The sequence below is a fragment of the Eumetopias jubatus genome, unplaced genomic scaffold (genome assembly GCF_037043125.1).
Source record: "Eumetopias jubatus isolate StellerSeaLion01/CBP00866 unplaced genomic scaffold, mEumJub1_p1.0 scaffold_7, whole genome shotgun sequence".
Lineage (NCBI taxonomy): Eukaryota > Metazoa > Chordata > Mammalia > Carnivora > Otariidae > Eumetopias > Eumetopias jubatus.
In genome coordinates, this window is record NW_028274813.1 from 100,330,174 (window position 1) to 100,356,216 (window position 26,043).

Consider the following 26,043-nt stretch of genomic DNA (forward strand, 5'->3'; position numbering starts at 1 on the left):
AGTGAATTGAGAATCTAAAAGACAGGGTTCAGAATCTGGCTCTGGGCCTCACTGCCCGGGTGCCCGGTGGCCACGTCATCAGGCTTCGTGAGCCTCAGGTGCCTCAGTTCCCTAAGGAGAATTAGAATGACCCACATCCGGGGGGGGGTCAGTTATATGAGAGGAGGAAGCACCGCAGAACCCTAAATGCTCTACGCAATGAGGACTGTGTGCTGCATGCCTGAGGGGGGCGCGAATTCCCAGTCCTGGCACGGACCACGGCTCAGGGTTTGCTGCAGAGTTCCTGCACGCGTTCTCGTAGATCATGTCGGATGGTGTTAGGATCTGAAGGGATGTGGCCTGCAGCTTTCATTTACCATTTAGTAATACCTGGAGGGAGGACAGTGCCCGAGGACATTGTTTTGGGCAGTAGTATTTAAAGACCTCCATTTATCTGGCTGCAGTTTCAACAGAAGCCCATTAGGTTAGTGATTAAATTAAATAAACATAGCCAATGAGACATCCATTCAATAAGTTACCATGCAGCCAAAGAAAATGAAATAGTAGAATATTTAATGACGTGGCCACAATATTTTTGAAGTGAAACAGGCTGATTACAAAACGGAATACACACTATGATCCTTCCATAAACAATACAGGTTTATATAGGGGAGAATATTCCCCAACATGTTTGCTTTTGTTATCTCTAGTTGGTGAACCATGGGTGAATTTTATTATTGCGTTTTGCTTACTGGTACTTCAGTTTGCTGCAGTAAAGATGAATTGTCTTTGCAATAAAAGATTTTTGTTAAATAAATACACAAGTCCAAATCGGCCCATTCATTAATGTCTCATGTCCTGAGGATACTGCTTGGCCCAATTACTTCTCCAGCAGTGGTGTGGCTGTATTTCTTGTAAATACACTGAATCCTTATCCATGGATTCTAGGAGACTCAGCATATAGGGGAATCCATGACTCTACACCAGGCTGATTTTGAAGCTGGGTAGGGATGCTCAGCTGTATTTTGTAATGCACATATGGGTATATTTCTATGAGAGCAAAGGCAGTTAGTAAGTATTCTTTGTAATGCATGTATGGTGTGTGCATGTGTATTTATACCTAGCAAATTACGAATTCACAGTGGATATTAACACATATGTAGCTCACAGAGAGAAATGAAAGTATGGTTTAATAGAAGGCCAGTGCACTGAGAATGAAATATTTCTTCCGGTCATCTTCTGCAACTTGTTCGAGACCATTTCGCTGTATGGGCCTCAGTTTACTCATTTGTGTGGGAGCCAGAATAAACCTTTAAAATGACCAAGCTGAGTCTGAATCCCAGGGATGTGCTTTGGTGGTTGTGTTACCTCAGGCAAGTTATCTAACTCTGCAAGCTTCAGTTTTTCTCTGGGCAATAATGCCTTCCTCATGGGGTGTTTTGCTTGGCACACAGGAACTCTTCTGTAAATGAGAGAGAGAATGACCTGGCAATAGCACCTTTCACTTGAATGGAAGAGAAGAGTGTAGGGTTCCTTATTTTGCCATTGAAGTTTGCAGAGTGGCTCCCCCCACACACAATGTTGAGTGTCAGCAACAAGGCCCATTGTTCCCCGGACATGCATCTGCCATAAAAGGGTCTCACGTCTTCAGCAGCCTCAGGCAACAGCCTGTTCCAAAGATGTGCTTTATCTTGACAATGGAGCTTCCTCTTTCCAGCAATGGAACTTTTAAATGTTGACAATGTTGAATAAAAATTTTTCTAAAATACATTTTACAATAATTATCCATTATCCTGGCTTCTTAAACTGAATATACTGACCTGCGACTTCTGACGCAATACTGACGACTTCATTGACGTCTCAGGTCCCCATTATCATGTTGTGGGATGACAGCTCTCACCCTGCGTTAATATGTGTGTGTATCCTCTCCCTTCCTCCGTTCTAGTTGTTTCTTTTGCTGTTATTGTACCTGCCTTGAAAAGCAATCCTTAGTACTTTCCAGTTGCAATAAAATCAGGGCTATAGGATTATCCAGGGCAAACTCCCTCTTAGAGAAATAAGAAGCATATTTGGAGATGTGAAGAGAAACAGTGGAGATACATTTTCTTCAAGATGTTTAATCTGCTATGGTTTGGTGAGCTGAGTAAAAGAGCTTAATAGGATGCATGGCAAATAAAAATCAATAAGGAAAAATAAAAGTCTGCTCAAAGAAAGAAAGTACACGGCTTGAGTCCAGCCACTGTGTGGTACTTCCTTTCCAGAGACCCTCAGAAATCTTTCCTATACAGCCCTGGGATCACGAGGGCTGAGGGAGCTGGGAAACTGACCTCCAGATAAGAAAGCTGCCTCTATGTGCGCACGCATACACACACACACACACACACACACACACACGCCGCATATGTGCATAAACAGATACACACCCATACACAAATGAAGGAGGAGACTGGGTCCCTATATGGGCTAGCTCAAAGAAATACGCCCCATTTAACTCCTGTTGGCTTAAACAGGTCTTTTTTTAAACGGTGCACTTTGAGATAACCTGGAGGAGATCTGTGTTCTGAATGTGTTAACGGGCTTCAGAAATCCACACCAGAGGGAGTCAAATGCTTATTCTCATTTCCTGCCTGTTCCTGCAGCAACTGCCTCACATGCCTATTGAAGAAACATGCCTTTTCTCTCCAATACCACAGAACACCTGCCAGAGAAGGAACAAATACGAAAACTTTAACAGTATCTCAAGAGTGTTCCCCCTTTGCTCCTCACCAACTACTGACAATCAATGTAAAAGTAATCCTAGTTTTTATTTGAAGCTATCTTGGCTTTAAAAGAACCTTCCCAAAAATGATTGATGCGATGAATTAAACCCGTAGGTAACCCCTGAAATCTGCTTTGAATAGCAACAAATTCCTAACAATATCTTCAACGCCTGCAGCAACGAAATCTAATCTCTGAACTCCTAAAGGTCAAGATTTGCTGTCTGGTAGCACGGCTCAAGAGTAAATGCTCCCTAATGCTGCGCTAGGTGATTGCTTTGCACTCCAGACAATGTCAATTTTGTCCAAGTAGCTGCAGATGTGTCTAGCATTAAGTCAGAACGGTGTCAAGGGCCCTTCTTGAACACCGGCTGCTTCTCAGAGAAACTGGTCCTAAAGCCCTAGTCTATTACAGTCCATGCCCAAAAGGCAGACATTTAAGGCTTAAAGGAGGATGGAGAATAAAGCTGCATTAGATTTTTTAATGTTTCTGAGTCAGGAGACCCAGGGGAAGAAATTCTCTGGTGATCCAAATGTCCTTCCTCTCCCCTCCCACCAACATTCTTTTGGATTTCCTGATTAAGGTGCTGCCACAATATCTATGAAGTCCTACCCTTGAGCTGCTTTCCTGATAAACCATTCATCACTGCTCTGGCCTGTTCTAGCTATCGAAAAGCTATAATAGACTAATGAAACCATTAAATTAAGAAGTATGTATGTTACAGGAAGTAATGTACCAAGGGAAGGCATGCGGTGGGGGCAGGGAAGTAAAGATGGAACCACCCTCTGAACAGAGTACTCAGTATAATGAAGTCTGCAAATATATCAGCTCCTTTCCTCCCCAGGCCTGCAAAGAAGACACACCCCTCCCCAATATACCTCTTTAGTTTAAACCTTTTTTTTTTTAAGCAGGAAAACATTGTAACTGATTTGAAAGCATACTTAACCTAGATCTGGATGAAGGTATTTTGGGTTTTAAAATTGCTAAGGCTCAGATGGAAGTATTTTGCTTTTTAAAATTGGTAAGGCGAGCATAAACCAGGTAATAGTTCTCACCTTTTACTGGGAAAACCGTATTCATCTGCCACCATTAGTATTTCTGCTACTCTGGAATAATCTATTTTTAATTCCTTTCTTTCTATGTTCTCTTCCTCCTTTGTTAGCCTTAAAATAACCAAATGCCTACCTGGGGCAGGTTGCCCTGAGTTCCTATCAGCATGCCTTGCCAGTCTATGGAGGCAAACAGTTATGTTGTTCCTTGTGTTAAACAAAAGACTTCTTTTTTTGAGAGAGAGTGAGCTAGCGAGCACTGGAGAGGGGCAGAGGGAGACGGAGAGAGAACCTTAAGCAGGCTCCATGCTCAGTGCAGAGCCCAACATGGGCTCCATCCCACAACCTGAGATCATGACCTGAGCCAAAATCAAGAGTCAGATGCTTAACTGACTGAGCCACCCAGGCGCCCCAACAGAGTTCTTTTTGGAAGAACATCTCACATTTCAGCTTGACAGCATCCATGATCCAGGATGAGAAAACATGTCACATAATTTTCCAAACTTTCCTGAGTTTCTCCTTAGCAAAAGATAAGTAACAAGTGGCAGAGGTTGCCACCAAATCACTCTGAGCCATCTTTGTCCAAACACCACTGCGGCATTCTACAGATAAAATGTCATCTGTTCTGTGAAATCAATAAAGGAGGCAAGCCTAATTTCTCTGCCTCAGGAAACAATGTTACTGAAAACCCTGAGTTTGATTTTCCTCATTTCAGTCCTGACTGCATCATGCTTTTGGCCCTTCTTTTCTGCCAATAACTTGCACTGGCTGCCAAGTACCACTTGGAAGGAAGGCTAGCCTAAACCAGGGGTATTAAACTATGGAATCCAGGCAGGCATCATAAATGAGCGAAGGGAGCAGGTGTACTACGATAGTTGAGTGGTGGGTGAGCCTCTGGTGACTGATTCAGCTTGAGCCAGGTGTTGCCATGTAGAAATGCTTCCTTGCAAGGCTGGATTGTCTGATTTTTTTTTTAAAGAGAAGAGAAATATGGATTTTATTGGGGGTGAAATCTCTAGATGGTTAAATATGGGCTAAATTTTTAAAAACATGGTACAGGCAAACAAAATTCAGCTGCCTACCAGATCGAGCCCTTGAGATGCCATTTGTGATTTCTGCTTGAAATCCATTTACAGCTCAGCTCAAATGGGGAGTCAGCTGACTAATTAGAAGTGTTGGTAGGGAGATCAAGAATGGTGGAGCCCCAGCACGAGCTCTGCCTATAATTGGAGCAGCTGGGGGGGAAATTCAACCTGCATGTCCACACAAGCCTGCAAATGAGCAAATCCCAGGATTCTACCTATGGGAATGGGTTCAAAAGTCTCTTATTTTAAAAGGAGGAATAGGGGGTAATTCGTGCCCAAAGAGGCCAAAACTAAGAGACATAGCTAAACAGGTTAAGACAGGAGAGTTGTAAGTTCAGCTAGCCCAAGGTCTAAATGAGGATGCTCTTATGGACTGAATGTTTGTGTCCCCTCAAAATTCATGTGTTGAGGCCCTCATCCCCAATGTGATAGTATTTGAAGGTGTGGCTTTGGGGAGTTAATTGGGTTTGGATGCGTTCATGGGGGTGGAGTCCCGCTGGGATTGGCTGGTGGCATGGCACACATGTGCTTGCCCACCCTCCCTCTTCCTGTGTCCTTTTCCCTCTCTGCCGTGTGAGGATACAACAAGAAAGCAAACACCCGTAAATTGGGAAAAGGGCCCTCACTAAGAACCGACCATGCTGTCACCCCAATCTCAAACCTCCAGCCTCCAGAACTATGAGAAATAAATGTTTATGGCTTAAGCCACCCGGTCTATGATACTCTGTTATAGCAGCCCAAACCGATTAAAGACATAGGCTAAGCAGGATTTATCACACCTGCCAACTGCAATGGACTGGGCCAATAGGCTGCTGGGGTGGCTAAGAAGCTGAGAGGAAAGAGTGCTAAGGATAGTGGTTTCTTGAGTGCAGTGATTTCACTATCCCTGGTCTAAAAGAGCCTAAGATTTGGAGTGTCTGGGTGGCTCGGTTGGCTAAGCATCTGCCTTCGGCTCAGGTCATGATCCCAGGGTCCTGGGATGGAGCCCTGTGTCGGGCGGGAGCCTGCTTCTTCCTCTGCCCCTCCCCCTGCTTGTACTCTCTCTCAAATAAATAGAATCTTTAAAAAAAATAATAAAAGAGCCTAAGATTTGAGGGATTACCACTTAGTTCTTACCTGGGTGGGCAAGGATTCCAGTTCTACAACAAAACCATGGGCCCTCGGAAGTACCCTGCCTGGTATCTTTAAGTCGTGTGTATAGAGATTCTATGGAATCCATCAGAATATGGACTTGCATCATGCATTTTCAAAGAGTAATGAACATTTATGACATTGAAAAGCAGTGAAAAATATAGATTCTAAAACGAATAACTCAGTCTCTGTGACAATAAAACAAAACATTGAGTGATTACCTGTTTTAGAAAGGTATTATCAGCCCCATACCTGGCCCTTAATATTTAAATATTAGAATTAGGTGCCCTACTCACGTTCCCTTCTGGAACTAGCAATTCGCTCTCCAGCGGCTGGGAGTGTTGGCTACTGATGGCTCACAGCTGAGTCCTCTCCAGAACCTGCCTTCAGTCACAGAGCTGCTCCTGGGGGCAGCCTCCATTCAATGGCTCATCAAAGGAGGATACAAAGTCTTGACCTTCCTTGCTTCAGTTGGAACAACTCAGAAGGGCCATCCCAGTTCCAGAGCTCCCATAAGATCACCTGAAGCCTCTGTTGTATCTACCTCACAGTCCAATACCTCCTCTGTCCTAACCACCTCCTTTACTCTCCATTCTGCACATAAATCTCAGAATCTGTTTCCTGGAAACTGACATACAACATGGATCGAGTTGAAATATACATAGAATAATAAGATATCAAAGATGCTGTATGCTAGGCAAATTTTAAATGACTTTCATATTGATGGAATAAAACTGAAAATTTAGGGAAGCAAGAAAGGCATATAAATTTTAATGAAAATATTTCCATTTGTCCATAATATCAGCTTTACCTATGTGTAAAAAAATATATATGTTGTTTCAGTTTACCTAGGATGCCTCTTTGTTCATTTGGGGGACTTCTCCCACTCTAGGAGATTTGAAGAGCAGGAGCCAACTGTGGGACCCAAGTCCCTGGAGGCAGAAGTAGGCAAGTGAGCCTGGTCTGATCGATCTATAATGATTAGTCCAACAGAAATGCGTGTGACCAAGGCAAAGCCAAGCAGAGTCATTCCACGAGATTTAATGGTACACATCAAAAAAGACAGGTTCTTTCTTCTTCTATCATAAGCTATGATAATGTAAGTCTGGAGCTGCTAGTGACCACTCCCATTTACAGTAGAAGAGAAGAAAGCTGACACGTAGAGAGAAAGAGAGCCAAGAGATAAAGAGATAAAGAAGACAAACTGTCTATGCCCTTGGATCCAACTGTGCCTGAAGTCAGAACCTTGGACAACCTAGTTATATAAGCCAAAAATATTCCCCTTCATTTTGCTTTAGCTGCATTGATTTGGGATGTCCATCACTTGCAACTGATGGAGTCCTGACTAATTCGTTGCATTAATCATCCAGAGACAGATTAAAATAAAACTAAATGACAATTAGGATCGTCATAACAGCAAAGCAGAGGTCCCAAATCTGAGCAAAGAAATGCAGTCATGAAAAAGAGAGGATGCATTTTGGGGTAGCTCTTGGTGAAAAGCTCGAACCTAGAAGCACTACTAATTGAGGCATAATATAGAATAAAATATAGGCAGAAATAAAATGGGGTTTGCAGTGTAAAAAAGTCACTGATGACCCACGAAATAAAACAAATGGGGCAGTAAAAACTCCACCTGGTATTCTTGGAGTGGAGGAAACAAAGTGTCCAGTTGAGGTCAGGAGAGATGGAGGAGGGAGACGTGACCGGGGGGCGCAGGCTGAGAAGGCTGATGGCGGTGGAGGGTGCTCAGGCAGGCAGTCTGAAGGAAGGGGCTGTCAGACTCCAGTTAGGGGAGGGGCCTTCCACGTCAAGAAGGAAGCAGGTAATGAGACTCACTGGCTTACGCACATCCTGCAATTTATAAGGGGCAGATTACCTGTGAAGCTAACAGAATTAAGCGTCAGTGCTCCTCACTGGGAAAAGCCCCTTAAAGATCCTGTGAGGGGCTCCTGTAATTTGCTTACATGGTCAGATGTGTTCGTAAAATTTGCAAAAGCAAGATATGTTAGCCATTGTTGGTTAATAAGAGGTTTAAGACGCTCTTTCTAATCTGATTTCCCCTCTTTCATCCTGACCCTTGTGTTTTGTGGTGTTAAAGTGGTAATGAGCATCCTGGGGAACCAGCTAAGGAGAAGTTGAGTTGGGGATCCGTTTTGCATTTAGTGGATTACATTTGTGGTGTTCAAGTTCCCTTCCACGTGCAGTTACTCCAGTATCGCTTGCCACCCTGGTATAGGAATGTCTTCCAGGAATCCTCCTCTCACCTACTTTGCTGGCTTATAAAAGTGCAGAGCAAGAGGTGCTAGAGCCATGTGAGTGTGTCCTTTGCCAACTGACACCAGACAGAGGTGGGTATAGGAGAAGAAATGCCTTCGGAAATAGAGCCAGAAAGTAGTTACATGAGATAGCCTTCCAATCATCAGATGTAGACAATTATAAGAGGATCCAGTTTTCATCGTGACATAGTCAGGATGGAATTTGCATCCCCTGTCAACAATGAACTCAGGAATGCAAGGTATACAATTATTACATATTTTCTATAATTCTGGTAAAAACCATGTGATTTAGAATATATAAGACTCCTTGTGTTTAAAGGCACAAACCTTTAGCTGTACTACAAACAGCTAGGACTTCCATGTGACAAGTTGTACGCTGTATGCATTTTCACAAAAATATTGAATCAAGTCATACATTTTATGCATCTACAAAATACAACATGAATGAGAATACCACAAAATTCATATACTATAGAGAGGGCTTTAGCAACAAAATGGTTAATGCAGGATATCATTTCAAAGAATATTTAAGACTAGTCCTTGCACAAGAAAATTTTAAATGTTCTGAAGTCTTACAGGTCTTCAGTGAAACTGAGTGACGTTCCTCCCAAATTTAAAGACAAGCCTAAAAACAAATGTGACAGTACAATAATAATCTGTGAATCTGAAAAAAAAAAAGTTCTCTCAATGGTCAATAAGTGAAAAAATTTGTCAACCATACTAAAAGGAAATTATCTTTGAGGAAATTATTTTTCTCTGTAGAAAACTTTACAAAATTGTCATGAGAAGGCAAAGTGTTTGCAGCTAGAAAATATTGGGGGAAAAGTATTATATAAATATGCCAAGCAGATAATGATGGGTCTAATGAGTGTTATCTTTCTGGTTGTGATGCTTGTGGTATTTTCAATTTTATCATTTATTTTGATTTCTATGATCAATCTAAACAGATATACCCATTCATACATAATTTTGTATCTGTCATTTTGTATTTTTTGATAAGGACCCCATCCCCTCCCCCAGACTGTATAAACATCATGCCCCACAAAACCTGTTCCTGCGGTTGGATTTCCTCCACTGGACAAGAAACAAAGGTTAAAGGGGAAGACACCTAGAACCAGCCCCCTCCCCCCCCACCCCCCCCCCCGCCCCTGGTCCCACCCAGTAACTGTGGCAAAGGCCTAAATTTTTGTTATCTGCATTCAGACCCAGCTGAGTAGATTTTGTGCTTATTCAAGAGACTCATTCCTTCCCACAACATCTTCCTACCTGCTTGCTGAAATTCACCCAGTACCTGGAAATAGGGAAACCTATTTTTCTACTATTCAGCTTAAAATGCAAATGTTCGCTTTAATTAACTCTTCTGTGTAAATGAGTTTCATTTCTCGCTGTTTGTAAGGTGTGTGTGTGTTGGGGGGGTTGCCGGGCAGGGTGGACAACAGGATCTGAGGGAGAAGGGAAGCAGAAGAGAGACAGCAGGGAGGATGGAGAGTGAGGACCATCCCTACCTGGGGGAGATAAAAGATACAGACAAGACAAGCCTGGGGACAGGGAGCAACCTTTGTCCCCTTACCTTCCGCGCAGTGGTGGTACCAAACAGGAGCTGTGCTGGGGCGGGGGGGGGAGGGGGGGACGCGGGGGGTGTTACCAGCACCGTAACAAGGCTGCATGATTTATGAAGTGTTTCTGAGCCCAGCCCCACATCCTATAAAGAAGGGTCATTCCCCAGGGATTCGTTAATCAAGGAGCACTGTACAAACACCACTTCCTGTGGGATGTTAATACTGTCTAAAGCAGGAGAGAGCGAGAGAGTAGGGAATCATTGTTTAAGGGAGAGAGAAATTAGTTCACAGCTGAAAAATAAAACTCGCCTTGTTGTAGAAAAGGCCTCTTTGCTAACAAGTGAAGAATAAGCAACTTTCTTATGTAAGCATTTTGACACCTGTAAAGTAGATTCTGTACTTAACTAAAAAGTAGATACTTTCTTCCAGCTCCTAAGCTTCTTGTTCTTAGTGTTCTTAGTACCATGGAGCAGGCTGTTCTAGCTGATTCCAGCCCAAGAGCTGGACTTCGGCAGTTTATTTACGTGACTTATTCATGTACGTGGGCTATTAGGTATAAAGGAGAAAGATAGGGCTTTTAGGGAGAAGACATGCCACCGGGCCCCACTCCCCTGGCCTGGCTTGCAGCCTTAGAGGGGAGGGGTGGGGCCAGAAGGGGAAGGAGCTCTCTCCAGGAAAGGAGATAGGTAGGATGCTGACAAGGAAGAGTCAGAGCAGTGAAATGGGGTGGGAGAGAAGCCCTGAGGGGACGGAAGCTGGCGGACAAATGCATGAGCCAGGTGCCAAGCCGGCCTTGTCATCTCTTTGGCCTTATTCCCCTTGACCTACACCTTAACTCGATCTTACCATTCATAAGACCAGGAGAAATGAGATCCCCAAGGAAAAGAAGACAAGAGGCAGTGCTTCTCCCATACCTGAAACTAACTGCCTATGCAGTCACTCCAAGGGCAGGGCAGCCCAGAGCCATCTCATCACACCTGTTACAGCTTAGGGAACAATCCAGTAGTATGAGACAATGGGATCAGGACTCTCAGAGTCTAAACACAGAGAATCCAGAGATAAATTTTAAGAGGGAGGCTCTAGTAGTCTACACTGAAAAAGCCAACCTCAGTGCTTTTGACTTAACCCCCACCCTTGGTGGGAGGTGGAGAGAGGGGAGAAGAGTTTCTTGAGCCCTTGTATCCTAGATGCTAGCCAGAAACTTAGAACTCATTCTCCAGGACCGAGATTTCCAGTGGGTCTGTGGAATTAGACAGACCCCCTCGGGTAACACTGGGGCTGGACGAAGGACAAATCTCTTCCTTCTGTCCCCCAATCTCCAGCCCTTTGGAACATTGTTATATCAGTCAAGGCTCTTCCGGTTGCAAATGGCAGAAACTCAGTGAAACTGGCATTAGCCACAGAAATTGGGGAGGGGGAAGAGAGGAGATTATTTGTGCATATCATTAAGATGCCATTACTTATCTTTTAGGCTTTGCTAAATAAAGGGGCTCAGATGATTTTGTTAGGACACTGTCTCTAGCTCTTGGTGGCTCTCTTCTGTTGGGCCAACATGGTGGCAAAAATGGCCCTAACGATTCCATACTTATATGGACCTCAGAGTCTGCAATTGCAGAGAAAGAGAGACCCTTTTTTCCCAAAATGTTAGCGAAAGTAGCAAGTGGCTTCTCACTGATCAGGCTTGGGCCATGTGGCCATTCCTGAACCAATCACCATATCTCAGAGGATGAGAAATGGGAATGAGACCAGCTCCACCCGAAGCACATGGACTGAAAGTGGGAGTGATTCTCCAATGGAAAACTGGGAAGTGTTATCAAAATATGAGAGAAGAAAAGCTGGACAAGCAAAAGAGATGTGCATTATAATTGTTATTCACGTAAGATCTAATTACAGGAGCAGAAAGGGCAGGTTTGAAGGAGACAGGAGCTACCAAAAATACTCACCGTGGATGTGTGAAAGACAGAAGGGCATTCCACAGCTATTTTGTGGCAGCAAAAAAGAGTGACATTATGGGCCAGCTGGTGCTCACTCTAGTCTCAGGTCTTTTGGGCTTCCACTGGCAAACAAAGCCACTTTCTTCTTCCACCTCCCCCCTTTCCTCACTGGCTGTCGGCGTGAGTCGTGGGCTGTCTGTTCTGATCATGGCAGGCGGGGTGTCTTCCATGCCCACTGTCATATTCCAGCCAGGACTGTCCTGTCCTCAGTTCCCTTAACCAAGAGGGAGCACGAGACTCTTCCTTGCCTGGGGCAGCCGGTGACCGGAGAAGAGCTGTACATGACACAAGAGTGGTCCATCTATGGGCTAGCAGGTGACTCTGTGAGGGGTCTTGAAGGCAACAGTAATCAACCAAACCAATCCTACTGGGAAGCTGGGAAAGTACCCTGCTCCTATGGCAGTCTCTGTTCTTGGTGGCTCTCTGCTTCTGGTGCTAGCTCTAGTCTACTGACTCCTCACATTAACCAGCACCCCCTTTGTTCTTAAGAAGTTTTGTCCCTTCAGTGTAAACCTCTAACACAGAGCAACAATTCACCACACCCTAGAGGCAGCAGCTTTGGTTGTCCCATGTCCTCTCTGGTGACAGGCTAAGTCACGGAGCAGCCCAGAGAGGGGCAACACTATAGTAAATTCTCCATGTTGTTTCTGGGACACAAGGATGCTCGTGGTGGCAGACAACATGATGTATACACAGCAGCAGGTTCAGATCCTATCAAAGGCAACTGTGTGTACATCAGACTCTCTCCAGGTCAGGAAAATGGACCAGAACACCCAAAAGGGTGGAAGAGGGAGAAGGTCAGGACATCCAACAGTACACAGCCCTTACTCTAAGACAGTGGCTTGTTAAAAACATCGCAGCTGAAGCAAGATGGCAGGTGTGTCAGGCCACCTATCTTTGCCCTGGAAGATAGGTACGCTTCTGGGAAAAAAAAGAAAAAGAGAGAGAAAGCTATGGATAAGAACCAGTATAATAAATTAGAGAGGAAGACATTGCTCCCAGCCATATAAGAATTTCCCCAACTTGTCACCTTGTCAAAAATGGAATCTTGATTCCTCTCTGTCAACGTCAAACATTTCCTGCCTAGTTAACATTTATAGGTGCAGGCAGGGAAGAGGTGAGAGTAGCATTGATAAGTGCTGGGGGAACACTGCTTTAGAAAAGCACATTAACCCTTTTGCCTGTTCCAGCTCCTAGGGGGGAGATAGAACAGGTGGGCTTAATTGGCTCTGAACAAAGTCCTTGAAATTCCCTAGAAAGCTATGCAAGCAGATGTCACTCTCTGGCACCGAGTGTTAAAGAGGTATCTTTGTAACAAGCCCAGCGAAAGGCGGATAGCAGATTTGTTTTGATGAAACTAAGCTTCCACCCTCACTTTACAGGGATTTGAGGACACCCTCCCCCAGAAAAAAAGACAAGGTACTTCCTGTGAAAGTTTACAATTTGAGTTCTAAGTGTACCATGTAAGGGTTGAGGGTGAATTTAAATGGCATCGTGTCAGAACAGTAATCCCATCAAAATTATTCCCCACCCTCTACTAGCTCTCTCTCACACTTCCTGATCTTTTTTTTTTTTTTAAGATTTATTTATTTATTTGAGAGAGAGAGAGTGCACGAGCAGGACAGGCAGAGAGAGTGGGAGAGAGAAACTCAAGCAGACTCCCCACTGAGCTTGGAGCCCGACGTGGAGCTAGATCTCACGGTCCCCTGAGGCCATGACCTTAGCAGAAACCAAGAGTCAGAGGTCCAACCAACTGTGCCACCCGAGCACCCCAGATGGGAATTTGGATGTTTGTTTTGTGTGTGTGTGTGCTTTGAGAGAGAAAGAACTAGTGGAGGCGAGGGGCAGAAGGAGAGGGAGAGAGAATCTCAAGCAGGCTCCACACACAATGTGCCCAGAACTGAGCCAACCAGGCACCCCTCACACTTCCTGATCTTTAAGGTTAGTTCTTGTTTCCTTTTGGTATTGGGGAAAGACACTTTGTGAGGAAACAAAAGCTCTGGATTTGAGCTGTTTTCATCATCTACAGTATGTACGATCCTGGGCATATCTATTCTGAGCCTCTGTTTTCCTTCACCATCAAGTAGGACAACTTTATGTTATACCTGCCTCACAGTTTACTGCAAGGGCCAAGTATTTTCATCTGCCGGACACTTGCCAGATACCCTCTTTGTGGCAGCATGGGTGTCCAGGTGAGAAGGATATGAAGGAATACAGACTGGAACTAGACTCAGCTCCGACCTTTGGGAACTCACTGGGAAGCCAACATACAGGAATGTGCTGTGTGAATGAAGAGCACTTCACAAACAGAAGCCATTTCCATTTCCTATTGCACAACCTGTGGTCGTCCTCTAGATTTATCCTTCTAGGTAGTGTTAAGTCTACCTTCTCTTGGTCCCAACTCCTTTCTTCTAACTCACTTCTAAGTATGGCTTCTAAATGAGCATCCCTTGCAAGTAGAGAAGTTTCCAGTTTCTCTTCCAGGTTAATCTTTATTGAAGAGGATTCCTGGAAGGGTGAGCTCTTCTACTTTGAGACTCTATTCCTGGGTCCAGGATAGATTATTTAACCAAGATGAGCCAATGTCCAGACACAGCCTCTATCCAGGAATTCAGAACTTAGACACTGAAGGAGGGACAGAAAGAACAAGCTGGGTGCAGGGGTGGCCTGTGAACAGCGAGCTCCAGAATGGAGATCCATCACTTCAACAGGTGTGTCCCCAGAGCTGCACCCCTGACTGTCTAGGAGAGCTCTTGGCACTGTCTGTTTTATTTCCATTAGTATGAGTGGGGTTCTGTTCCTTGTGAACAAATGATCTGTCTGACATCCTCTCCCAGACAAGCATGGCCCTGGGGCACTGGCCCCAGGCTAGCCTGCAATGTCCCAGATGTCTGGGTTTAGCCCAACAATGACCTATGTGTCTGTGTACTGCAGCGTATAAAGCTGTAGCCATTTTTAAAAATGGAAAACATGTAAAAGAATAAGCTATTGTAGAGCTAATCCAGTATAAACAGTCACCTGGTGTAAAGAAGCAGCTGAACCAGGGTCAACAATGTTATCATTTGTCAAAAACATTTAACCCCAGTCAACAATTTTAGAAGAGAGAGTGCTGGTCTAGGCCATCAGACTGGCCTTCTGCCTCAGTTTCTCTGCATTACACTCTACTCTGACAGTATTACCAAAATTGGGCATTGAACTTTGGCAAGAGCCAGGAGGCTCCATATGGCCCATGCTCACCCCCTCTTCCATGGACATACCTCCCAGCTGCAAGATGGTGTCCCACAACTCATTCACTCATTATTTTATTTAACAGGTAATTACTTAACAGCTACTGGATGGCAGACCCATGCTTGGCATGAAGAAACAAGGGAGAAAAAACAAAATCTATACTTTCAAGAGCTTTCTGAAAAGCAAAAGAAACCTACCCTTTAATGAATCATCACCACATTATGTGACAAATGCAGCTTTTTAAAATATGTTCACGATGGAGAGCTAATACAGAGATGGGAGAGACCAAGAGCATTCAGGGAAGATGACCGGAAAGCCTTTCTAGAAAAAGTTCACTTTTGAAAACTGAATGAGCTTGTCAGGAAAATAGGGTGACGTTAGAGGGAGAAAAAGAAGATCACTTGAGGAAGAGGGAAGAGAGCATCACTCAGGCCCATAATCCTTCAACTTCTGCTCCTGTTCCTCAGGATCGCTCACCACCCAGGCTACGCTGGCTGCTATGGCCTACTTGCCAAAATAGGTCCCCTGGATGACAACAGAACTGGCCACACCTTCCACGTCTGCACTCAGTATTTCAGATCCTTGGCTAAGAGTCCTTGCTAGTATGTTCTTTTCTCCAGGCCTTGCCTATGGTCCTTCAGTTGGGATCCCAACGTGTTGTGCTTCTAGACTCACGTAAGTCATGACCCTGAGGATGCAGTGAATGTTTCTTGCATGGGGGTGTGACCAGGAAGTAAAACAGACCTTGGAAGGTGGTAGGATTTCAATGGGTGGCAGAGAGAAAAAAAATTGAGGCGGGAGGTAGAGAAAAGGCTTTGTGAGAGAGTGATGTATTCCTCGCTGAGCAGGATGAGAAGAAACCAAGAGAGGGGTGTTTATACTGGAAAAGACACTATTTCAAACAGAAATTTCCCAGGCAACCTATCACACAGAGGCACCAAGGGCACAGTGTATCCAAACAGTCCTGCCAGTGAGATTTTTGTCCCACCATGGGTCAGAGTTGAGCAACATTCTGAAGCTCCAATTTGTCCTAAGTGAACCAATGTGCAGAACTAACGAGGTCATCAATTTTTCTTCCAGCTAATGAACTCGTCAGGAAGGGTGTGATACGGGAAGATGATGAGATGAGCAACCAAATCTGATTAAATAGTTTCATCTTCATCAAAGAATCAGAGACAGAGCTGAAGCCCCATTATTCACTGGAAGGGGATAATTACACAGAGGAGGCTGCCATCCAGGGCCACCCCTCCCCTCACCCAAATGGCTCTACTCCTCTGGATACAGGGAGTGGGTCAGACCTGGGAATGGACATTCGTTTAATTAAACAACTATTTATGGGCAACTTGCTCCATGTCAGGTGTGGACCAAGAACAAAGGATGGAGATCTTGTCCTTGCTTTTAATTAGTTCATAGTTGATCCAGCACGGAACAGCAACTAACTGGAAAATGCTATGAAGGATGCTTTCCCAGCACTTTGATCCAGATGCTGTGGTGATAAAGGAGAGTAGGAGAGTGGGAAAGGGGAGGGGACCAAGGAAGTCTTCTCATAGGTGGTCACCCTTGAGCTGAGCTTTAAAGTTGAGCAGAATTTCATTAGGGAAGAAAGAAGGGAACTGGAAGGACACACCAGACAGAGGGGCGGGCTTGAGTAAAGATAAGGTGGTATGATAACATCCAGCTTGTTTGGAGAAACAGCTCTTTCTTACCCTGTTTCACAGACTATATAAGCCATCCAAAGCCAGTCATCTGGGCTTGGAAGCAAAATAATCAGTTCTTTTCAAATAATTTAAATTAGATCAGTCCTTCTCAGACTTTTTGGTGTTGTGATACTGTTTAACTCAGATTTGTGGTTACCAGAGGTGGAGGGTGGTGGGAGGTGGAATCGGAGGAAGGCAGTTAAAAGGTACAAACTTCCATTATAAGATAAATAAGTACTAGGGATGTCGTGTCCGACAGGATGAGATGACTAGAGCTAACACTGCTGTGTGATGTACAGGAAAGTTGTTAAGAGTAAATCTTAAGAGTTCTCATCACGAGAAGGAGGGTTTTTTTTTTTTTTTTCCTTTTCTTCTTTCTTTTCTTTTTATTGTATCTATATGAGAAGATGGATGTAGCCCAACCTACTGCGGCAATGATTTCACAACATACGTTAATGAAACTATCATTCTCGTCTTACCAACCGGGAAATCAGGTCTTTGGAGGCAGGACTGTGTACTACAGCCAGGTCAGCGAGAAAGACACAGTGGAACTGGAGGGACTTGATCTGGGCCTTGGAGAATGGCTGGGCTTGGGTACATGGAGTAGAGGTAGTAGGAGGGCATTCCAGGAAGTGAAAGAAGAATGCATGGTGAGCTTAAGAAAAAAACAAATCAACTTGACAGGAGCAAAGCCTTCACCCATCGTTTCTGTGTTGATTTAGCATTCCCCATGTGCAAAGCACTGGCGAGGTGCTGGGAGGTCATCACGTGGGTATGATGTGCGGTCCCTGCTCTAGAGGAGTGACAATCTAAACATGTGCAAAAAAGAAGGAGTAATTAAGGTATTTCATCTCCTGAGGTCATCCCAGTCCTTGCTTTGACTTAAACAAGGTGAAGAGTATTGTCTCTAGGGGACCACGGTTACAAGCCACCTTTGCAGCCTGCTGATGGAAGGAGGACACTGAGGAGGCTGATTACTCTCTCAGTAGCCAGCTAATACCTTGGTAGACATTAAATGGTGACGGTCAACAGAGATAGTGTATCTAGCTGATAATCAGGGCCTGGCAAGTTGGACAGCCATCCCAAACTTTCCTCTCCCGACTCCACACTCTCCAGAATTACTTGTGATCTCTTCCCCTTCTTCCTCCTTCCATTCTCCTTTGCTGCTTAACCATTACTCACAGGACTTGAAAAGAATAGAGTTACTCAAGGGGCACTTCTTGTGTGTGTGTGTGTGTGTGTGTGTGTGTGTTTTATTTTTTTTTAATAATTTTATTATGTTAGTCACCATACATTACACCATTAGTTTTTGATGTAGTGTTCCATGACTCATTGTTTGTGTATAACACCCAGTGCTCCACGCAGAACGTGCCCTCTTTAATACCCATCACCAGGCTAACCCATCCCCCCCCGCCTCCCTCCCCTCTAGAACCCTCAGTTTGTTTCTCAGAGTCCATCGTCTCTCATGGTTCTTCTCCCCCTCTGATTTCCCCGCCTTCATTTTTCCCTTCCTACTACTTTCTTTTTTTTAAACATATAATGTATTATTTGTTTCAGGGGTATAGGTCTGTGATTCATCAGTCTTACACAATTCACAGCGCTCACCAAAGCACATACCCTCCCCAGCCACCCCATCCTTCCCACCCCCCCACCACTCCAGCAACCCTCAGTTTGTTTCCTGAGATTAAGAGTCTCTTATGGTTTGTCTCCCTCTCTGGTTTCATCTTGTTTCGTTTTTACCCTCCCTTCCTCAAGGGGCACTTCTTAGGGCAATGCCAGAAAGGATAATAAAATGTCAGATGCAATAATGAGTCACCTTAGTTCTAAAACGCCTCCTCCAAGGAGAACAAAGTAATTGACACTTCGGTAAGTTGAGAACTATCATGTATACAGAAAAACATTCCTTCTTACTTTGGATCTTCCATCCTCCCCTCCTTCCCTTCCTTCCTTCCTTTCCTTCACACTTTATTTAGTAAAAACTGGCGACGGTGGGTGGGGCAGAAGCCTTGGAGGTGAATGCATCTTACCCTTTCTGCCTCTGCCCAGGTAGGTCCAATTGTTTGGTCAACATGCTAAATAAATTTCATGTAAGTTAGGAGCCTATATAGCTCTAGTAAGTTTCCTTGGCTTTTTCTTTTCCTACTCAAATACGGTTGGTTATTCCACAAGGAATCCATTGTGGTCCTCACTTTTGATCAGAATTATTCTAGAATAACATACATTTTCACAAATGACCTCCTGTGCCTTGAAGAGATCATTTTCTTGATAAGCCCCTTGACTCTCTTTTTGCAAGTCTGGCAGCCTAGTTTATAGGCTTTGTAACATGAAGTTCTCGCCATTAGGGACTGAGCTAAGATCACCAAACTATTTCCCATCCATCCTTAGTTGAGCTTTGAGTCACAAAAGTAGTAGAAGGCCCAGCATGATATCTCCTCGGAAATGAGCAATCCCTTAATTAAACAGAAGTAAATAGAGGTTACAATGTGTTCCTTAATTAAATAGATGTAAATGCCCAATCACTCTGCTTTCCACACACATCAATTTTGCATCATCTCATTTTCCTGTTTGCCCAGTGGAAATGGGAATTCTGAGGCTCTATTTTGGTCAACATCTCCCAAGTGTGCCTGCCTGGCTGCGTGTTCAATCATGCATATTTACCTACTAGTTTACAGAGATCTGCAGCGAGTGTCTACTCTCCCTTCTTCGGCCAGGCTTAGGAATTGCTATGAACCTGACGTCAATGAACCATCGAAGAGAAGCAGCCCTGCCTTTGCCCAACACAATATCATGACTCCCGCCTTGGAAAAAACATACCTGAAGATATAAGGTAAAGGGTGTGGTGTGAGAAGGGACACCTAACATAAATACTGAGCCCTCTGTGTGGCACTGGATGACCTCAGAGCAACAATGCCCCATGCCTGCTGCCCTTCTTTATATGCAGTCTCCAGTTTAGGCCAACCCCTCCTGGATTTAGGAATATAATCCATGGAAGCTATGATGATTAGTTTTGTGTGTCAGGCTTGGCGAGGCTATAGTGCCTCATTGGTCAAATGCTAGTCTAGATGTTGCTGTGAAGGTGCTCTGTAGTCATCACTCACATTTACGATCAATTGGCTTTAAGTAAAAGAAACTACCGTCCATCGTGTGGGTGGGCAAGTGAAGACCTTAAGAGCAAGAACTGAGGTTTCCTGGAGAAGGAATTCTACTGATCAGACTGTAAGCTGGCCTACATGGCACTTCTCAGACTTGCCAGCCCCTACACCTGCCTGAGCCAATTCCCAAAAATAGACCTCTCTCTATATATGCACCCTAGTGGTTCCATTTGTCTGGAGAACCGTGACTGATACAAAACCTGTCTGAATAAGATGAGAACAGCGTAACTCCGGTTTAGAGAAATTAGCCCAGTCCAACCACAGCTCAAAGCGAGCCCAGCGAGTGCCCTTTAAGTCACTGAGGTGGGAGGAGTGGGGTGGAAAGAAGAGAGCCAAGTCCACACCATGCAAAGCCCTGAGCAATTTAGGCGGCTTTCATCTCCTTGCTGGTGCCGGGGAGGCCAGCAACTTGCCGTCCATGAATCGGACGGTTATCAGAGGACGACAGTGGGTTAACAACCCTTTAACTGAGTCAAACTGTTAATTGGAACAGAATCCATCTCAATTTATTCCTAGAAACAGTTCTGCTTTTCTGAGGCATTAGGAATAAATTGAGGTGGATCCTGTTCCAATTAGAATTTATGATTAATACCATTATTTCAGGGGGACCAGCTAAGCAAAGCCATGCACATTGGAAAAACTGTATGAGTGAGAGGTCTTACATAAAAAGGTTACTTGTGAGAACAAAGTCATAACGACCCAACCTCCCTGGTGATTTCTCCCCAGTCCCCGAATTTCCAGTAAAGCGACCGACATTTGAAGGTTAGGTTCAAGGAGTATTTTTCATTGACTCACAGGATTTCAAAGCTAGAATAAACCTTTTATAAATGAGGGAGCCAAGTTCAGAGAGGAGAAATGACTTGTTCAACAGTGACAACAACCAGACGTGCTCTTTGACCAGCTTCCCCTCCACTTCAGCCTCAAGAGCAAAATGAGTCAAGAGCTGAAACAACTACCTCTGGGTGGCCTCTTGCTTTGTTTTTTAAAATCATTACTGAAAAGCCAGTGTGCACTTTTCACTTCTGACTAGAGTCAATGGGTAGAAGGATGACGTGCCAACCCTGGCTTTTAAGTCCAGTGTCATCATCTGAAGGGAACATCCCACGCGTGGCACCTCCCATGCACGAAGCTGTCTGACAGTAATCTAGCCATTATGATCAGAACACTCACTACTCACCCAGCACTGTGCTAAGCACTCCACAACACGCCTTTACAACAACCCTAGGAGGAGGGTCCTATTTTTACTCCCTATTTACACAGAGGAAACGGAGGGACAGAGAAGTTACGTAGCTAGCTTATCCAAAGGCACGGACAGAATCAATGGCATGGCTAAGGCATGACCCTGGGCAGTGTGAGGCCAGCATCAACACTCACCACGGTGCTGGTCCAGGCCAGTCCCTGCTGAACTGCAACACTTTTACCATGGTGATATTTTTCTCCCCATTTGCGGATTAGAAAACCAAGGCTCAGCAAAGTGGAAGAACTAGCCCGAGATCAACGCCTCAGCTGTTTCGTCTCCAGATGCTACCACTCTGGAGCTCTTCAGTATTCTCTCTGAGATGGTCTTCACCCTCCCGTCTTCTCTCTGACTGCACGTGTGATTGCGACAAACTGATTTCCTGAATGAGTTTTTGAATTAATGTTCTGGGTGGATTAACCCAGTTCTTCCATTGTGGAGAGACCAGGTGTGTGGGCCAACATCGTTTCAGGCTTTAGTCCTGAGGAAAGTACATAGTACATACAGGTCATTCCAGCTTATTCCTGCTAGTGCTTCCCACACTTCCTCAAAAACAATCACAAACACAAACTCCAGAACCCCAGTCCATACTCAAGCATTTCTAAACCCCATGGAACTGGCCTAGAAGGCACCATGATTAACAAGTACCCCTGTATGATTCTGTTCCTCAGGGAAGTGTGGGAATGCTGGATAAAAATGATCTTTTGCTACCTCCTTCGGCCCCCTAATTAAATGGCAGCACAATGTCAGAGAGACCTGGCTTTGAATATATGGGCTTTACATAAAAAACATTTGATTTGGTCACTGCTCTGTTACTTACCAACCATACATTCTCGAATAAGTTATTTATCCTTTTGATACCTCAGTGTTCTTCTCTGTAAAATGGAAATAATAATGGTGTCTACCTCATGGCGTTGTTCTGACCTAGCTCAGTACCTGTCATGGCCAGGCAGGGATCAATAAATGTGAGGTATTATTTTATTTTATTTTTTTAAAGATTTTATTTATTTATTTGACACAGAGAGACACAGTGAGAGAGGGAACACAAGCAGGGGGGAGTGGGAGAGGGAGAAGCAGGCTTCCCTCTGAGCAGGGAGCCCGATGTGGGGCTCGATCCCAGGACCCTGAGATTGTGACCTGAGCCGAAGGCAGACGCTTAACGACTGAGCCACCCAGGCGCCTCTGGAGTATTATTTTATTATTATTTCAAGTACTCCAGGAACTTACATTCTAGAGGATTCTGTATCGTCAATTCTCAGAGAGGCAATTTTAGCCTTTGGCAGTAGGTACAAGAACCAATTGGTAGGGAAGGGCTCAGGAGGCTTTAGGTACTCCTAAAATCATACCCTACACTCCTTTACGGGCAGGTAAGGCAATGAAGAGCGTACCTAAATTCCAAGCTGTATGGACCCCCACTTCTTCCTGGGGCACAGGGCTCACCTTTGTAGCTCCAGGTCCCATCTGAGCCTGTCAGAGTGACCACAGTTCCCATAAGGACTTGGGTCAAGTCCGTTGACTTTCAAGAGCTCCCACAGGTCCTGGAAAGCAGAGAACCAGGAAGGAGTGTCTACTTATGGCTGGGCCATCTCCTTAACCTTAACAGTAGGAAGTCCTGGGTCTGAGCCTCTCTAGCAGCTCTAAGAAGCACCACCTCTAAATCAGCTCAAGGCTAAACCCCGGACCTAAACCTGTAAGTGGGGTGAGGGCAAGGACTTATCCATTCATTCACTTCCATAAATTTTTTTTTTTATTCAGTCCCTGCAATGGATCAGACCCTGTGCTAGCCCTCTGGATGCCTGGTCCTGCCCTTCAGAAGTTTACTACCTAACAAGTAACACAGACAAACAAGCAAGGGTCACACAGTGTGAGTGGTGAGTGTAACGAGAGGTAACCTGAGAGTGCTCAGAAAATTCTTTCCAATTCCATTTCAAACCCTCAACACAGCCCACAAGGGACTGGGTCACTTGGTTCTTGGCAACACTCACCAACTCCATTTCACACCCCTCTCTCACTTTCCAACTGAATGCCAAACCCTAGGCTTCTTTGCTAATGAGTGAACAGACCAAGTTCTTTTTTTTTTTTTTTTAAGATTTTATTTGAGAGACAGAGTGAGCAAGAGAAAGAGCACATGAGCAGAGGCAGAGGGAGAGGGAGAAGCAGACTCCCCCTGAGCAGAGAGCCCTATGAGGGGCTCGATCCCAGGACCCTGGGATCATGACCTGAGCCGAAGGCAGACGCTTAACGACTGAGCCACCCAGGCGCCCCAACAGACCAAGTTCTTATAAGGCTTTGGACCACACTCTGTCCCCCACCCTGCCCCTCCTTTTGCCTAGCCTTCTTAACTGTCCCTTCTGCAGTTGACCCTCAATCCCCGGACCAGAAGACTTCCAGTCACATTTATCTTTGTATCCCTAGCACTTAGCACTGCATCTACCAGGACAACATATATTTTGGCTGAATATTGAATCATCATTGCTTCCCTTCTCTCTCTGTCATATATCCAGGCAAGAGCTGTATCCACACCTCTGCCATCACTAAAAAAAAAACTTCTATCTGCTCCAAAATGCCATCCTTTTGCAACAAAAATCCCAGGATATCCTATGAAATTACAGATGTTCTCTTAGCATGAGCCAATTCAAATTCTTATTTTTGGGTTCAGTTGCCTTCCCCTAACAGAAATAATAAAGCACTACTTTAATAGGAAAAACATATCCAGTCAATTTTTATATTATTGGTTGGGGTGGACTTTTTTTTTTAAGATTTATTTATTTTTGAGAGAGAAAACGTGGGTGCGAGCGGGGGGGGGTGGGTTGGGGGGAGAGGGAGAGAGAGAATCGCAAGCAGGCTCCCCTGGCTGATGACCCTGAGATGGTGCTCTGAGCCAAAATCAAGAGTAGGATGCTTAACAGACTGAGCCACAAAGGTGCCCTGGTGGTGGTGGAGTTTTCACAGGAAACCTTTTTCTTCTCATTACCCGCTGTTTACCTGGAGAAGACTGCTGAATTCGGGGGAATCTTGTGAACTCACCCCAGACATTACTAAAAATCATATAAATGTATACTTATGAAAATTATATTAAAAGCAAAGGTAATAAATATGCAAAACTCATTACTCCCTATTTATTTAAAGACATTTTACTACTATCTGCACTCTTGAGGTTATTTACATCTATTGTATCTGTGTGATAGGTGAATATACTGTATAATGGTGTGCACCTGCTTCTCGTTTCCTGACTCTGCATTTAGTGATATCATGTTGGGAGCTTGAAATCAACATGGTGGAAGCATTTACCAAGGAAATCAGCAAATGGTACAAACCGAACCTTATTAATTTTGGAGGGAGCTTGTTTTTAAGCATTTACCAACACATGACTGCCACTAACCAAAGATGAACAAAGCCATTCCTGATTTCCAGAAGTTTGCCATCCAGTGGCGCATGTGCGTGTGCACACACACGCACACACATGCTCACACAGTTGAGTGTGACCCAAGTCAGAATGGCATACATTAAATGGAGCAATGGACAGCAGCCAGGAAGGGGGTGGCTCGGATCTGATTGATTTGCCTTTGGATGTGGGACATAAGATGAAAAGATTCACACAGGAGACCCAGAACATCTGCTTTGCCATCTAACTAATTTTTTTCATCCTTATTAATTCTGCAGGAAGATCCTTATGCAGGCACCAAGTTTCGGCCTGTGATCAATTCATATGCTTACCTTCAGGTCAGGTGCTTAGCTTCTCCCTCATCAGAAGATCAATATGTACAGGTCAGACTGTTTGAATATATCAGAAGGCTGGGAATGCCTCCAAAGATGGGTGCAGAGAACGAGGCAATCACCATGGTTAGTAGTAATTTGTCCTGTTCATTCCTGGAGCTCAGTAAAGTGTGTATTGATTTTTCTGCAAAAGATTAACCAATTGGAAGCAGTAACCCTCAAAACCAAGATAAAATATGAATAGTATTAAAAATACACTGGACTCATTTGTGTGATTATAAAGGCCAAAAAACTGTTAAACAATTTAAAAGATGGGTGGGGAGTTGTGAGCCACCCAAGCTCCTAGTAGAAGAGAGGATGCTGGTTTTGTTCCCCCAGCACATCCTTAATGGGGCTGTCAAGGTTGCTTTGTTGAACTTTAAACAGTTTTATTTGATATTTAACCTGTCTGTAGCACTTGTTTAAGAGAAAAAGGTCAGCCATTTGCAGTGTTTTAATTATATGTACAAACCCGTGTGTGTGTGTGTGTGTGTGTGTGTGTGTGTGTATGCGTGAATCACGGAGTGAAAGGAGAAGATACTAAGGGACAAGTGAAGAGGAGAGAAAGGAGGGAGGAAAAGGAAAGAAGGGAAGACAGAGGGAGCCGAGAAAAAGAGGCAGGAGGGCCGGGAGGGGAGAGACGGCGGAGGGAGAAGGCGGGGAGGGAGGGAGAGAGCAGTGGATCAGGTTCGGGGAGGCACAGCGGTCTAGAGTCGAATCCCAGCGCTGCCACCGGCATCAGTTACTCTTCCAACCTCAGCCTCGGTTTCCTCATCTGTAAAATGGGATGAGACGGCCTACACTGAAGGGGTTTTCAGAGAACTCCATGAGCGTGGCTGTGCAAAGCTCATTCCTGGCGCACCCGATTCGAAGTGTCTGCGCCGGGGTGTCTGCTGGGGGGTGGGAGAGGTTGGGGGCGGGCTTCCGTGCCTTTTTCAAAGAACACAGTTTCTCCACTCTGTCGTCTGCTTGGCCTCCCTTGAAAATCGAGCCCAAGCATCCACCCACCCCAAAAAAGCAGCACGGGGTCGGACACCAGGGCGTTCTGCTGGCGAGGGCGAGCGCGCAGAGCGTTCCAGGCGTTCCACCCGCCGGGCGGCAGCGCGCCGCGGAGGCACCGGCAACCACCAATGAACTTCCCAC